Genomic DNA, 8,492 nt, shown 5'->3' with positions numbered 1-8,492 from the left:
AGTTGTATCTAATATTCGAACAATTTGATAATTTTAGACAAAACCAATATTTTTTATTAAAGCCTATTTAATGTTAAATCTTCATAAAACATTCTGATATGCCAGAGAGAAGTTTGAAATATGAATCAGAAATGAGGGTCTGAGCTTCCCATTTCAATTCACAATTTCCACTTTAAAAACAAGGTGGTTGGACTAGATAGTTTTTCAGATTCCCTTATTCATCAATTCTGTGAGCCTTCCTATGATACTGAAAATACTTTTAGGGACGCCTGAGTGGCTCAGTCGGTTGGGCATCCTACTTTGGCCAATTAATCTCTCCATTCGTGGGATCAAGCCCTGCATTAGGCTCTGTGCTGACAGCTCAGAGCCTGGAGCCTGCTTCAGATTCTGTGTCTCCCTCTCTCTCTGCTCCTCCCCTGCTCACAGGCTGTCTGTCTCCCTCTCTCTAAAAAATAAATGAACATTAAAAAAAAGGAAAAATTTTAAATGCATTTCCAAGTGGACATGCTAGGTAGAAAACAGAATATTCTCTAAGTATATCAGGATCAGAGCAAGTATTTTATGATCCAAACCAGAGAAGACAAGGGCTACTACTCTTTGGAGTTCACATTCTTTTGGAATAAAAGTAAGCAAAATATCTAATATGATATAAAGAACACAAATCAGGGCAATGTGATAAAGAGTGACTGATTTTGGCCAAGTTAATTGAATGGTCCAGGAAAGTCTTTCTGAGGAAATCTGAACTATGTCTCAAAGGAAGAATCCAACCATGCAAGATTGATGGTAGAAAGGAACATTGCAAGAGAAACACCTAGAAATGTCAGGTCCTAGAGGCTGGCTGGGATTAGCATGTTAGAACCAGAAAAGGAGAAGACTATTGGGATTATAGTAAGATAAGAGATAGAGGTGGGAAAATACCTTGAATGAGTCATATCATGGCTCCATCATAGACAGTTTCATGGAGAGATTGCAGAGCTATAAGAGTTTAGATTTTGAATTTTATTCTAAGTGCTTTGGGAAGTGATGGTAGCAGATTTATGTTATTAAGCCTCGCTGTGCAAAAAATTCACATTCCTAAGAGCTAGATTTATTTATTTATTTATTTTTGTAATGGTGAAGTCCTGATTCACATAAAAAGAAACTGTTGTAAAAGAATGATTTGTTATTAAAAATCCCTTCCAAGTATCTGCAGCTATTTTATTCACACGCTCTAATCAATACTCAAGGAACAGGTTATAACGTCGTTTAAACGAATCAAGTTCCTGGCTGGCACAGTCATTGCCAGCATGTTCATACGTTCCAGTTGTTTTTTAAACTGCATTTTACACCGGGGGAAATTGCGCAGAGTAAATGTCAAGGATTCACTAGGGGCATTACAGTTTCCGAGGCATGAAGCTAATACATATTTGTCTCATTACTGTCAGCCGATCAACTTTATTTCGTGGATGGCAAGGGCTCGTAGCTCTTAGGAGATGTAGTTACAAACGACCTTTGGGAGGTCGTGGGGACCACAACTTCCAAAATTCACAGTAGTGTCAGGTTATTAATAAGAAACTAGGGAAATGATGTTCACACGCTTTTTGATATTTGACTTCCTCATAGAAACAGGTGTGTGTTGGGGGGGTGGGGAGGTCACACTGTTGAGCTTTGATTCATCAAACCTTAAATTGGAGACAGCATAGAGCATTTGAGTAGGCAGCTTAACCCACTCCTGGGGTTTCCATATTGCTCCGCAATTTTCCTGAGGTAAACATGTTTTGCAGAATCATCAGGCTGTTAGTAGTCTTTTGCTTGGATAATTCCAAAAGACAGATGGGAAAGAAAATCCTGATTTCTTGGCGAAGGCACTTGTGCAGTATGGGAATCAGGTTTTCTGTGTGTCCAATCTATGTGGGTTTATTCTTCATATTTTTAATTGGGCTTCATGATATTTTGGAATATATTATTTTATTTTCTTATTGTGTTTTCATTTTATTTGAAACTACCATTTTCAAATTATTTCTTCCCTGAGGTATTTAGTGGTGAAAAGCATCTCTAGGTAATTATTTTTTAAATTATGCTAGAATTTATTCATAATCATAGGGTGTAATATATCATAAACTTTCAATAAACAATCAGTACTGATGAAAAAATAGTGTAAGAGATATCTTCAACTACTTCTGTTTAGTTTCTTCCTAACTAAATGCAGTAGTAAGGGACTTTCTCTCTATTCTATGCCCTCCTCTTTGGCCATGGCCCTGCCACCTATACTGGAGAGATTACAGGCAGGGATATTTGTGGCATTTTCCAGTGTTTATAGTGGCATGACTGACAGCAAGTGGCTTGCAAGATTCCTGAAACTTTGCCCTCATACAACAAGCAGAAGACATAAGAGAAAATCTGACAGGGATACTCCTCACAAAAATGCCATGGCAGAACATAGGCTGCTGTGGAGAATGCTCCTACAGGATACACAGGGGATGGACAACTAGTATGATTCTGAGCACAGGCAAAATGGCATCAGTCCTTAAATGGTAAAGGACTCACTCTAGGCATTGGACAGGTTTCTTTGTAGTTTCCTGTTTGTGACTCTGAAGAATTCCCATTGAGGCAGGGGCTGGGCAGTCTCTCAAAGGTGCTCCATTATTGTCATTCCAAAAGTAAGTGGCTACACTGGCCTGCCATCTCATGCCCCCCTCTGTCTTCCTCTGTCACAACCATTTAGTCTCTTACCAGTTAAAATTTATAGTTAAGTTTTTGCCTTATTCTTTTAGAATAAGATCCCAACTACCATTATCCTGCTCCCTAAATTATATACAAGTTCTTTCAAAAATAATATATTCAGGTTTTCACAGGTGTTTTCCCTGATACAGACTTACAGGGACTACTTTAAGAAGCCAAAACCTTCTTACTGTCCCATCTTTGTCTTTGCTCTACTCTTATGTCAATCCCATTCTTCTCTGTGGCAAAAGATGATTATGACCACAGAGGGAAAATGTTCATATAAAGGAAAGAAGGGAAAGAAGAGATTACATCATTTGTATTCCACAATAATATCTGGCTACCAGTAAAAAGTTGGTAATTGAGGTCTTCCATATACTTTAAATATAATGTTTCGGCACACTGTCAGAGAAAAATGGACTTATATCTTACATAACTAGATGTCAGAATGACTATGTCATTCACCAAAGAGCTCCCTTACCTCAATCAGAATTTAGTTTACTATTTATAGGAAAAGTAGATCCGTTAATGCTGTCAATCATGGTGCCAGGACTTACAACCACCATCACTAGTCAGTGACAACACTGCTTCTACTGAGCCAGGACTCAACTTCAAACTCTTTGTCGGCACATTAGCCCCTATAAGCCTTTTGAATTTAGTACTGAATATGAAAATATTTGGCAAATCTAAACTAACACGTAAAGATAGTTTTCTTATAGTAAGAAATTTGTCTTCTCTTACTGTCTATAAGAAAGCACTTCATTTTTGTACTGTTTTGTGATCCACATCAAAAATTTACAGTAGTAAAAAAAAAAAGTATATATTCAAACACCAAAGTCTGGATTTCCAAATGGAAGAAATAAATGCCCAGTGATCTTGGAACTTGATAGATACTCAGAGTGAGATACATGATGGGAAGTTTTGTTTGTTTGTTTTTGTTTTGTTTTGTTTCGTTTTAATGCAACTTATTTTCCTTCAGAACTCTAGTACTTGGAGTTATTAGTATATCTTTTTTTGGGTAGTTCAAAATCTTATCAAAGAGATGCCTATCTATGAATCAATAAATTTTAATGCTTGCTAATTAACAGTTTTAGCCTAAGAACCAGTGATTGGTGTTAGGATTACAGTGTTTAATGGTTTTCAGATAAGTGTTGTTTAAATCCATTGTTCTTCAAAAAGTTGTAGCTACTTGCGAACCCAACTTTGTGTCTACCCCTCTGGCAAGAACTGTAAGAAGTTTAAACATGTGGAAGTCAGTAGAAGCATGTAAGGGTATTATGTGTTAGGATTGAATGTGCTTTCACCAGTCTGAAATAGAGGCCCCATTTTAATGTTCATCTCAAATCAGTTTCTTTGAAGTTTATTACTGTGACTGGCAGTCAAGTTATATACAACCCAAGAAAAGTTGTATCCATGTAATATCTCAATGAGTGTGAAAGTGGCAAAAAAACAATGATGATTGGAGGTGGACGTTTTCCAGAATTTCAGTACATAGGATGTCCAAACAAATAGCAAACTGCAGTAGGCATAAGTCAGAAAGGTGCCTGCATAATGCCAAGATTGTAACTTAAAAAAAAGTTTTAGTTGAGGAGTGCCTGGGTGGCTCAGTCAGTTAAGCATCTGAATCTGGATTTTGGCTCTAGTCATGATTTCACGTTCGTGAGATCAAGCCACACATTGGACTCTGCACTTGCAGCATGAACACTTCTTGGGATCCTCTGTTTCTCTCTGTATATCTGTCCCTCCCCCTCCCCCTGCCTTCTTGAAATAAATAAAGAAACAACATTTTAAAAAAAGTTTTAGTTGAGTAACATTACTTAGATTTTTAACAAATTGGGTGTAGAGTAGAGGGGAACCAGATAAGCGTAATGAAAGATCATTCAGGATGGCTGTTTTAATTTAGCAGAGAGAGTTCTGGTCTCCACTCCATGGACTCATTCTAGGACCCAGGATGATAACAATTCTGCCATTTTCAGATGAAGACTTCTCAGATAAGTCTAGTATAATTGTCACATAGTCAGCTGGTAGCATGAGAGCTTATGGAGGAGTGCTCGGGAGAGGTGTCATGGGTCAGACCGTTAACTAATATATATCACATTGACTCACATTTCACTGGGGGAGAACTTAGTCATATGGCCACACCTAACTGCAAGAAAGGTTGGGAAATGGGGCATAACTTGAGCCTTATTTCCAATGAATAAGAAAAGACAGATTGTGGTTAGTAGGAGCTATATACCATTGGGTAGTAGAGAGTTCAGATGGGAAATGAGGTAAAATCTGCTTAACTTTGTTAAGCTAGTGTTTTCCAAATTTAGCTCACCTTTTAGAAGACGCCTGTTAAAACACTTTTTAAAGAAATGTTAATTTAGGGACGCCTGGCTGGCTCATTGTGTTGGGCGTCCAACTTCGGCTCAGGTCATGAACTTGTGGTTCATGAGTTCAAGCCCTGCAGCAGGCTCACTGCTGTCAGGCAGAGCCCACTTCAGATCTTCTGTTCCCCCTTGTCTCTGCCCCTCCCCTACTCTCTCTCTCTCTCTCTCTCAAAAATGAATAAACATTTTTAAAAATGCTAATCTAGACCAACAATTTTATTCAATATTATGCCCTTCATGTAGTTGCAATTTATCTTATAACTTATGTGATGAAGCAAACCCCCTGGCATTACGGTGTTGCTATCCCTGCATTTGTATATTGCTATAAATGAATGTCACTTTCACCCCTGTGGTTTGGACAGGTTTGGCATTAAATTGTTGGAGGGCTTCACCTGCGTTAGGAATCTCTCACTTATTTTCATCTAGAGCTTTCATACAACATAGATAGATACTTTTTCTTACTATCCGCCAAAAATAACAGCACTGAAAAAAATGACAGAACACGTTTTATGAAGGCATAATATAACCCACTGCTGGGAACATGTCACTCGAGGCAAAAGCAGTTAGATCTGCCGGCTGGATGCTCTTCTGATGTTTCTCCTTAAATAACTTCATTATTTAATAAGAAGTGTTTTAATTATTTAAGTGACATAAAAGATGAGGTTGTAGTATCTATATCTTGATTGTGTTTACTGATTTTAAGTCTTTTCTGTCTATTTATATTGGAGTTGTAAGCACTTACCAAAACCCTATTTGGTAGGGAATCTCTCTCCACATTTAGAGAAACAAAAGGTTTCTGTGTTTTCCCAACAGGATCCCTGTGATCACTCTTTTGCTGTCAAACATGGTCCTAGCGTTGTTAAAAGAACTTTGTCCCTCACCTTTGCAAAAGCATTTACTTTTGTTACTAACGCTCACACATGGTGCACTGATATTTACTGATAATGGATTTTTCCCCCACCGATGTAATGTACCATCATTAGGGATTGCTCTCATCATAATAATAGAAATAACAGTAATTAATCAACATCATTCTCATTACCTTTATTTATTTAGTGTGCATTATGTATTAGGCACTCGAGAGTTTCATGTACATAATTTCATAGCAACTCTCATATAGGAATTGTAATCTCTGTGTCATAGATAAAGAAACTGAGGAAATGTGCCCAATATTAAAACAACAGTAGCAAGAATAGAAACCAAGCTGAAATGTTTTTGAATGTTAAAGTCAAGATGCTAACAGAGGTCTGATTAACTTCAAGTTTATGTGCTTTCTTTTTGCATTAACCCATGTCCTTCCTGATACAGAGTAGATACATTTGAAAACACATCTATGCCCTTCTTTCCCCACACCAACTCTCTTTATGTAAAGGTTTTGATCCTTGTGAGTGTAAATTAATCTTAGACTGTGAAGTAATGCAGCCTTGAATTCAAATTAGCAATTTGTATATGACTTGGAAAACATTAGAGAGGAGAAGAAAGGAATGAAAATGTATATCGTAATCTCAGTGATAGATCTGAAAGATATCAGTATTGTCTCTGGGATTCACAACCACTGAACAACGCTCAGCAAAGACCTAACTCTTAGGGACCAGGACTAGCAGGTTATGCTGGCTGCACTCCAAGGGCTCTGCGTACTTAACATTCCCTGGAGCTTTGGGTAGCAAAACTTGGCTTACTAAATGCAGACATCCTGTTGACAAGTCACTGGTGGGCCAAAGGTGTGGCCAGGAATTGTGTCAGGGAACATAGAGAAAAAGAAAAGAGTAAAAGAGAAGAAATAAAGGTTAATAGAAAGAACACAAGAAGGCTCTATTAAAAATATTAAAATCTGTATGTACTGACCCAACAAATAAGTAGATAATGAGTTAAGAGATAAAAGAAAAATAAAATGAAAAAGGGGAGGGGGGGTCAGAAATGATAGGAAAGGATACAATGGAGTGCGCGTCTATGCTTTCCCTGTCCTTCATTATACATCTAAAAATTAGCTGAGTTCCAATCTTATATTTACCTGTTATCATTCTTATATTGCAAGCAGCAAAAATTGGGTAAAGGGTAATGTAAGAAAAAATAAAGGAAATGATGAGGGAAAGGTTAGTATCCTGATAATTGAGCATACAGAAGGACTAACTCAGGAACTATAGCCCCTTATGCATCTGGAGCAGAAAGAGCTCCTGGACTCTGGCAAGTGAAGACTAATGAACAGTGTCTCCAGGCTGCTGACATTGGGATGAATTTGCTTCCACTGTTTTCCCTCCTGAGCCATTCAATTAAAGATGCAAATACTCTTGAGTGTTTGATAGATCCAGCTCCTCCCAGGTCACAGGTCCATCACTTGGTAGGGAATGGGAAAGGGGAGGCAATGCACATTAATGGCAGTTTCCACAAAGCCAGACAAAGTAGGAAGGGATGGCTTCTTAAAGTAAAATCCTGGTGGTGGTTCCAGAAAAAGAGTAAATCAATGCTGGACAGGCACTGCCAACTGGGGTCTACCATACCACATGACTGTGACCAGTCCAAAGGTCTCCTCAGTTTTCCAACAGTTCCTGTGGTGGAGATAGCATAAGAGTTACACTGGATGCTTGTTGAAAATGGCTAGGAAGATTTTATTCAGGACTATTGCAGTAGGAGAAAAAGATTGGAATCAACTCCACTGAAACAAAAAGCAGATGAGTTTTTAAGCACGAGGTAAGCTAATGAAGAGTTTTAGGTGGGTGGTTAGTCAATGTGATTAGGCCATCTGTGTTTGTTAATTGGTGCTCCTTGAAGTTAGGTTCCTACCCTTCCACAGAGCCTGGGAGCTAGGGGCTCTGTCTTAAGAATAGATCCCAAGTGCTGAGAAAGACATACCTGTGTGAAGCTAGCCAGAAGTTGGGAGAAGATTTAGATCTAAAAGGGACAGGGGAGAATTTGTACTTGATTTTTTTTTCAAGTAAATGCTCTACGGAAAGAGAGGTCAAAAACCTAGAGTCAGAAAGAAACCTGTCTAACATTTAATCATGCTGAGGGGAATGTTAAAATGTTCTTGGTCTGTAATCATTCTCTCTGTGAATGAAAATTTATCACTGTTGCCTCACAGTCCTGCTACTGTGTTTTTCCAATTGTCTTCTTGCCCCTGCATGCTGCTACAGCTCACTCTGGTCTCTCCTCTCAAAATTCTCCAGAGCAGCAATAATGCACAGTGCTGGTGTATGTGCCTCTCCTGGAAGACCTGCCTAGAAATACAGGGAATTGCAGCATATGGGAGGAGAGGGAACAAGCTACAATTGAATGTCAGACAGCAGTACTTTTAAAGTTACATGCTCATTATCCTTTCTGGGGAACTTCTCAGGGGCTCTATTATGTTAGACCCCCATCTGCTACCACATTGTTCAGCACCCACCCAACAGCACCCCACCCCCCCCCCCAAACATCCTTCAT

The 8,492-nt window shown here is 38.5% G+C and overlaps 1 pseudogene; it reads left to right on the top strand.

The window, feature by feature from the left end:
* Nucleotides 1–2,231: 2,231 nt before the first annotated feature.
* Nucleotides 2,232–8,492, top strand: part of LOC115520921 — a 28,692-nt pseudogene continuing 22,431 nt past the window's right edge.

Source organism: Lynx canadensis, chromosome A1 (genome assembly GCF_007474595.2).
Source record: "Lynx canadensis isolate LIC74 chromosome A1, mLynCan4.pri.v2, whole genome shotgun sequence".
NCBI classification, from domain to species: Eukaryota; Metazoa; Chordata; class Mammalia; order Carnivora; family Felidae; genus Lynx; species Lynx canadensis.
This window is presented reverse-complemented; position numbering and strand designations above follow the sequence as displayed.